Source organism: Salmo trutta, chromosome 5 (genome assembly GCF_901001165.1).
Source record: "Salmo trutta chromosome 5, fSalTru1.1, whole genome shotgun sequence".
NCBI classification, from domain to species: Eukaryota; Metazoa; Chordata; class Actinopteri; order Salmoniformes; family Salmonidae; genus Salmo; species Salmo trutta.
The window spans coordinates 49,835,663-49,844,457 of record NC_042961.1 but is presented as its reverse complement, the minus strand read 5'-3'; positions in this window follow the sequence as shown (position 1 = coordinate 49,844,457).

Here is an 8,795-nt window from a genome sequence, read left to right as displayed (position 1 = left end):
TTGGGAAGCAAGTTCAGGGAGTGAATACATTTAATAAATAAATGAAACAAACATGTAACACAAACAGCGCACCGACATGGAACAGGAACATTGATGACTGGGGAAGAAACCATAAGGAGTGACATATATAGGGCAGGTAATCAAGGAGGTGATGGAGTCCAGGTGAGTGTCATTATGCGCGAATGCACGTAATGCTGGTGACAGGTGTGTGCCTTAACGAGCAGCCTGGTGACAGGTGTGTGCCATAAACGAGCAGCCTGGTGACCTAGAGGCCGGAGAGCGAGCACACGTAACAACCAGGGGGAAGACCTACCGACGTAAACGTCGATCTGAAGATGGTGCTGGCTGAGGCTAAAACTGGCGAGTGTAGATGGTATAGGGATATTGTTATCCACATCGTCACCAACGATGTTAAGATGAAACAGTCAGAGGTCACCAAGCGCAACATAACTTCAGCGTGTAACTTAGCTAGAAAGATATCAAATCAAATCAAATGTATTTATATAGCCCTTCTTACATCAGCTGATATCTCAAAGTCCTGTACAGAAACCCAGCCTAAAACCCCAAACAGCAAGCAATGCAGGTGTAGAAGCACGGTGGCTAGGAAAAACTCCCTAGAAAGGCCAAAACCTAGGAAGAAACCTAGAGAGGAACCAGGCTATGAGGGGTGGCCAGTCCTCTTCTGGCTGTGCCGGGTGGAGATTATAACAGCACATGGCCTAGATGTTCAAATGTTCATAAATGACCAGCATTGTCAAATAATAATAATCATAGTAGTTGTCGAGGGTGCAACAAGTCAGCAACACAAGAGTAAGTGTCAGTTGGCTTTTTCATAGCCGATCTTTGAGAGTATCTCTACCGCTCCTGCTGTCTCTAGAGAGTTGAAAACAGCAGGTCTGGGACAGGTAGCACGTCCGGTGAACAGGTCAGGGTTCCATAGCTGCAGGCTGAACAGTTGGAACTGGAGCAGCAGCACGGCCAGGTGAACTGGGGACAGCAAGGAGTCATCAAGCCAGGTAGTCCTGAGGCATGGTCCTAGGGCTCAGGTCCTCCGAGAGAGAGAAAGAAAGAAAGAGAAAGAGAGAATTAGAGAGAGCATATTTAAATTCACACAGGACACCGGAAAAGACAAGAGAAATACTCCAGATGTGACAGACTGACCCTAGCCCCCCGACACATAAACTACTGCAGCATAAATACTGGAGGCTGAGACAGGAGGGGTCAGGAGACACTGTGGCCCCATCCAATGAAACCCCCGAACAGGGCCAAACAGACAGGGCCAAACACTTTGCCAAAGCACAGCCTCCACACCACTGGAGGAATATCTCCAACCACCAACATACCATCCCGGGATAAGGCCGAGTATAGCCCACAAAGATCTCCGCCACGGCACAGCCCAAGGGGGGGCACCAACCCATATGTTGGCTTTCAGTATTTATCTCTGGCCCCCTTCCAGATAGGGGGAGTGATGAGCTCTACAGCAGACTCTAGAACACAACTTAATCACTGGTTGAAAACTGTTTTCTGCCCCTCCCAAAAGATAGAAATGGTAGATAAATGGCCCTCGTTCTGGGACCCCCACAAACAGGACCAAGCCTGGCCTGCTGAGGAGTGACAGACTCCATCCAACTGGAGGGGTGCTCTCATATCCTCTAGCTCCACAATGAGAGAGGGTGCAGGCCAGGCACCAGGCTGTTAGCCAGCCTGCCAGCTTAGTGGAGTCTGCCACTAGCACAGTCAGTGTAGTCAACCCAGCTATCCCCATTGAGACCGTGTCTGTGTCTCGAACTAGGTCAGGCAAAACTAAACATGTCGGTGTTCGCCTTAGCAATCTCTCTGGAATAAAGACCTCCTCCATTCCTGTTATTATTGAACGAGATTGTGATAATACCTCAAATCTCAAAATAGGACTACTTCATGTTAGATCCCTCATTTCTATGGCAGTCATAGTAAACGAACGAATCACTGATCATAACCTTGATGTGATTGGCCTGACTGAAACATGGCTCAAGCCTGATGAATTCAGTGTGTTAAATGAGGCCTCTCCTCCTGGTTACGCTAGTGACTATATCCCCTGCACATTTTTTTTCAACCTTTATTTAACTAGGCAAGTCTGTTAGGAACAAATTCTTATTTTACAATGACGGCCTACCCCGGCCAAACCCTCCCCTAACCCGGATGACGCTAGGCCAATTGTGCGCCACCCTATGGGACTCCCAATCAAGGCCAGTTGTGATACTGCCCGGGATCAAACCAGGGTCTGTAGTGATGCCTCTAGCACTGCGATGCAATGCCTTAGACCGCTGCGCCACTTGGGAGCCCGGCGATGGGGTGCTGGCCGAACACCTCAGGGTGCTCCGTAGCTGGAAGGTGGGTCCATCCTGGGGGATGTTGTAGCAGGTGAGGAGAGAGGAGAGACTAGAGAGAGAACCATACTGTTAGCACTACATAACCCTAACCCCTAACCCTATAAGAGGACTGGGGCCTGTCCTGGGGGATGTAGTAGGTGGGAGAGGAGAGTCTACAGGGGAGAGAGGAGAAGACTGTAAACTAGGAAACACTTGTGTAGGTCTGGGTGTTTGAGAAGTATAATTCCACTCTTGGAGGGCAGTGGCTGTAATAATACTTGTGGCCACTGGGTGGTGCTCACGGTCTTTGGTCTTTCAGAGCTTCTGGAGGTTGTACCTGGAAGACGAGCTTCCCCTCTCGACCAGGTCTCCCTTGGGAAAATCTAATTTTATTTGTCACATGATTCGTAAACAAAGGGTGTAGGCTAACAGTAAAATGCTTACTTACCGGCCCTTTCCAACAATGCAGAGAGAAAAAAAGGAGAAATAATCGACGGGCTACCAGTATTGAGTCGATGTACAGGGGTACGAGGTAATTGAGGTACATATGTACATATAGGTAGGGATAAACTAGGCAACAATTGTAGCAATTGTAAATGAGAACTTGTTCTCAACTTGCCTACCTGGTTAAATAAAGGTGAAATAAATAAATAAAAAACAGGATAGATAATAAACAATAACAGCAGCATAAGTGATGAGTCAAAAGTTTGTGCAAAAAATGTTCCAGCCCAGCTTAAGGAACTTCCTCCTCTCCAGGAGGATGCTGTGGAAGAAACAGAAAGCAGCTTCCTGTAGAGCACAGGGCGGGCACAGCCCATGAACTGACTCTGTCACCATATTGGACTTCACACTCTGAGGAGGGAGGGAGGGAGGGAGGGTGGTTGGGAGGGAGGAGCTCAAATACCTAAGGTGACCGACCTAATGAATAACTTCAGAACCTAAGAATGACCCATCTCAAAATGGACCACCACATTACACAGGTACCTTGTTGGCTTTAGCTGGTAGCCATCTTGTGCCAGTTTCCTCAGCTGTCATTGACGATGAACGTGTCAGCGTGGGAGTGAGACAGAGTGAAACAGAAAGCTTGAGGGGGATCAAACGGTCTTCTCAGAGTGCCACTCACAGTCTCCATGTCACACGCGCACACGGACGCACACACGTGCATGCACACGTGCACGCACACACACACACACACACACACACACACAAACGAAGGAGGTGACGCAGAAGGAGACGCGATCCTGACGCAGAGAAGGCACGATCAACATCCCACTCACCTGGAGACAGAAAGGGGGAGGGGTCAGGGAGGGAGAATGGGAGGAAGAGGGAAGGGGAAGAGGTAGGGGGATGAGGAGAGTAGAGTATGGAGGATAGAGAGACAGAAAGAGATTAAGGAGGGAGATAGAGGAATGGGGGAGAGAAGAAGGAGTCGGAGATATGGGAAGAGGTAGGGAGAGAGAAAGAGGGAGGGGGGGAGAAGAAGGAGTCGGAGAAGTGGGAAGAGGTGGGGACAGAGAAAGACAGGGAGGGGGGAGAGAAGGAGTCGGAGATATGGGAAGAGGTGGGGAGAGAGAAAGACAGGGAGGGGGGAGAGAAGGAGTCGGAGATATGGGAAGAGGTGGGGAGAGAGAAAGACAGGGAGGGGGGAGAGAAGAAGGAGTCGGAGATATGGGAAGAGGTGGGGAGAGAGAAAGACAGGGAGGGGGGAGAGAAGAAGGAGTCGGAGATATGGGAAGAGGTGGGGAGAGAGAAAGACAGGGAGGGGGGAGAGAAGGAGTCGGAGATATGGGAAGAGGTGGGGAGAGAGAAAGACAGGGAGGGGGGAGAGAAGGAGTCGGAGATATGGGAAGAGGTGGGGAGAGAGAAAGACAGGGAGGGGGGAGAGAAGAAGGAGTCGGAGATATGGGAAGAGGTGGGGAGAGAGAAAGACAGGGAGGGGGGAGAGAAGGAGTCGGAGATATGGGAAGAGGTGGGGAGAGAGAAAGAGGGAGGGGGGAGAGAAGAAGGAGTCGGAGATATGGGAAGAGGTGGGGAGAGAGAAAGACAGGGAGGGGGGAGAGAAGGAGTCGGAGATATGGGAAGAGGTGGGGAGAGAGAAAGAGGGAGGGGGGAGAGAAGAAGGAGTCGGAGATATGGGAAGAGGTGGGGAGAGAGAAAGAGGGAGGGGGGAGAGAAGAAGGAGTCGGAGATATGGGAAGAGGTGGGGAGAGAGAAAGAGGGAGGGGGGAGAGAAGAAGGAGTCAGAGAAGTGGGAAGAGGTGGGGAGAGAGAAAGACAGGGAGGGGGGAGAGAAGGAGTCGGAGATATGGGAAGAGGTGGGGAGAGAGAAAGAGGGAGGGGGGAGAGAAGAAGGAGTCGGAGATATGGGAAGAGGTGGGGAGAGAGAAAGACAGGGAGGGGGGAGAGAAGGAGTCGGAGATATGGGAAGAGGTGGGGAGAGAGAAAGAGGGAGGGGGGAGAGAAGAAGGAGTCGGAGATATGGGAAGAGGTGGGGAGAGAGAAAGACAGGGAGGGGGGAGAGAAGGAGTCGGAGATATGGGAAGAGGTGGGGAGAGAGAAAGAGGGAGGGGGGAGAGAAGAAGGAGTCGGAGATATGGGAAGAGGTGGGGAGAGAGAAAGAGGGAGGGGGGAGAGAAGAAGGAGTCGGAGATATGGGAAGAGGTGGGGAGAGAGAAAGAGGGAGGGGGGAGAGAAGAAGGAGTCGGAGATATGGGAAGAGGTGGGGAGAGAGAAAGACAGGGAGGGGGGAGAGAAGGAGTCGGAGATATGGGAAGAGGTGGGGAGAGAGAAAGACAGGGAGGGGGGAGAGAAGAAGGAGTCGGAGAAGTGGGAAGAGGTGGGGAGAGAGAAAGAGGGAGGGGGGAGAGAAGAAGGAGTCGGAGATATGGGAAGAGGTGGGGAGAGAGAAAGACAGGGAGGGGGAGAGAAGAAGGAGTCGGAGATATGGGAAGAGGTGGGGAGAGAGAAAGACAGGGAGGGGGGAGAGAAGGAGTCGGAGAAGTGGGAAGAGGTGGGGAGAGAGAAAGAGGGAGGGGGGAGAGAAGAAGGATGGAAGGTGAAGACATCAGCGGGGGTGAAAAAGAGGGAAAGACAGAGAGTTGGTCAGATGTTTTCATCAAGATGAAATAACAGTAACACTTGTGAAACTAAACTTTCCAACCAAAACAACAATGAATCATAATGGCATAAATGGGTTTAAGATAAACAATAGATTTTAACAGCGAGCTGAGAGGGAAAATGACGGCAGCCAATTCCACCGGGTTATAATTTTAATATTGAGCTGAACTTTGTGTGATCTAATTAACGTAATGAAATAAAGGCAAGCAGTGGCAATGACAGAGGCAAACACTGCTACGTGCTAGGCATGACTAGTACCTCAGCGAGAGACAGAGAGAGAGTGTGTGGGTCTCTGCGTGGCAAAAAAGATACAAATATAACACTATCTGACACATCAAATAAGCTTGTTGAACAATCAGGACCTGAATGTGACTGAACGATTAATATGACTAATATTTTAACTCGTTCATACATTTTTGACCTAGTTATTACACATTGATTACACCATCACTCGTATTTCATATGTCATAGCCTCAGAATATGCCCTCAAACATGCATGTCAGTGTTCATGCCAAATGTGGTATTTGTAATTACGTGACGTGAGGATGTGCCAACCATGCACATGCACAGTTTCAAGAGGTTGAAGTTTTGCCGTTGCAAATAAGGCAAAAGTAGCCAAGTAGCCTAAAAAAAAGGTCAATATAATAACAAGATGCAATCATTTGAGTAGAGCGAAGATCCATTTTTTTATTAGCATATTTGGATTCTAAAATAGACACAAATAGGCATCTATTTCCTATTTTATTTCCATCACTGCAAAATAAATTCCTCACCTTTTCTGACTGTGATGGCTTCATACTAGCGAAGTAGCCTATAGGCCTAAGTCCCATCTCTCAATTCATTCGACCCAATTTACAGCAGTAAATAGAGAAACTATTTCAAGTATTTTGCTCTCTGTGATCCGATCCGGAGAGCATTAACGCTAGAACAGACGGTTTCACTGTACGTTTTTTTTGTCTTTAGTAAACAATATTTCATTTATTAACATAATACATATATATATTTTCATAACCATTGCATATTACCTTCCTCACCACCTTTTCTGGCCATGTTGGGTTCCTATTCCTAAAGTGGGTTAAGGGTTAAGGTTAAGGTTTGGGGAAGCGTTAGCTAACATGCAAAGTAGCTAAAAAGTAGTAAGTAGTTGAAAAGTTGCTATAATGCTAGAGTTGTCCGCGATGAGATTCAAACTCATAACCTTTGGGTTGCTAGACATTTGCGTTATACACCCACCCATCCATCCAATCACCCTAAACATACGAAACGTAACATATGATCCTAAACGGAGTGTGTCGTATTAACGTACAGAATAATAGGAAATACTCTGGGACGTTGGGATGCTCTACCAGCACGTTTCTGAAGACGGCTTCACTTGGGAAGATACTGATAACTGTATATGATTGCTTCTTTTTATTTGAATGCTCGTATTGCAAATCACTCTGAATAAAATCAATGAAATAACCAGCTAGATGACTAGAACATGACATTAAAGGTCATGTGGAAATTGTAGCTAGGGCATTGACAGACAGTTAGGCAGTGGGAATGGGTCAGTATAGTAGTGTAGTATTACTATTAGTCTAGTAGGAACCTGAGGATCTTGTACTCCACCTCTCAGGTTTCCTCTTGCCAGAGGCGATGTTGACTCTGGACGCTCCTTCTTCACCAAAATACCTAGGAGCTGGGCCTCCAGGCCCTGACACACACACACACACACACACACACACACACACACACACACACACACACACACACACACACACACACACAAATCATACGGTTAGAAACACACAAACACCAGATACACAAGGTTAGAAACACACACATACACACGAAATACACACACTGATAGAGACAGGCGAAAACACACACGCACATACACAAGCAATATGTATGCACACACGCGTTAGAAACATGCATACACACCGTTATGAGCATCCACTCATGCACCACTTACATAGACACATTATTCCAGACATTCACACCTGCATGTACAGATGACATACACAGACGCAGTCACACATACACACATGTACCGACCTGTGTCTTGACAGCACAGTTGACGATGGTGGTATTGGTGGAGAGCTTTGGGGTATAGTGAGAGTGGACAGCTTGGTATTTGGTATTTTATTAGGATCCTCATTAGCTGTTGCGAAAGCAGCAGCTACTCTTCCTGGGGTTCACACAAAACATGAAACATGACATAATACAGAACATTAATAGACATCAATAGACAAGCTAACAGCTCAAGGACACTGAAGTGACTTGTGACTTGTTGAGGATGGGGGTCAGTGAAGGGTCTAGTTCCCCCTGGACGTTCTGCAGCAGAGCCGGGAACCAAACTAAACAGCATTCTCCAAGATACGAAGGAAGTCTGGCATCTGAAGGTCTATCACTTTCAGACCCTGAGAGAGGGGGAGAGAGAGAGGGAGAGAGATAAAGTGAGAGAGAGACAAAAACGTTGAGATATGCAGTACCAGTCAAAAGGTTGGACACACCTACTCATTCCAGCGGTTTTCTTTATTTGTACTATTTTCTACATTGTAGAATAATAGTGAAGACATCAAAACTATGAAATAACACATATGGAATCATGTAGTAACCAAAAAAGTGTTAAACAAATCCAAATATATTTTATATTTGAGATTCTTCAAAGTAGCCAACCTTTGCCTTGATGACAGCTTTGCACACTCTTGGCATTCTCTCAACTAGCTTCACCTGGAATGCTTTCCCAACAGTCTTGAAGGTGTTCCCACATATGATGAGCACTTGTTGACTGATTTTCCTTCACTCTTCGGTCCAACTCATTTGTTTTACACTTTTTTGGTTACTTCATGATTCCATATGTGTTATATCATAGTTTTGACATCTTCACTATTATTCTACAATGTAGAAAATAGTAAAAATAAAGAAAAACCCTTGAATGAGTAAGTGTGTCGAAACTTTTGACTAGTACTGTATATGACGAATAAACAAACAAATGAGGGCAAATGGGACTGATAACATGCCATGAAAGAAAAAGTGAATGAGAGAAGAGAAAGCGAACAGTGGAAAGTGAAACACAGTTTTTATGCGAGTAAAGTCATACTGTATGAAAATAAATCACGACAGCTGTGATGGAAACAGGAAGTTTTGATAAAATTGTATAAATGGCGATAGATCATTTGTTCGTTGAACATGGTGGGGTCTTTTGTGTCGGTAAAATTAATTATGTGAGAAATGGTGGTGGAAACGCTTTTATGCGGAAATATTGACATAACAACCATCATATCAAAGTAAACTTGGAGTCACGTGATGATATGGTGTGTGGTCCTCCCACTACGACTCGGGAAA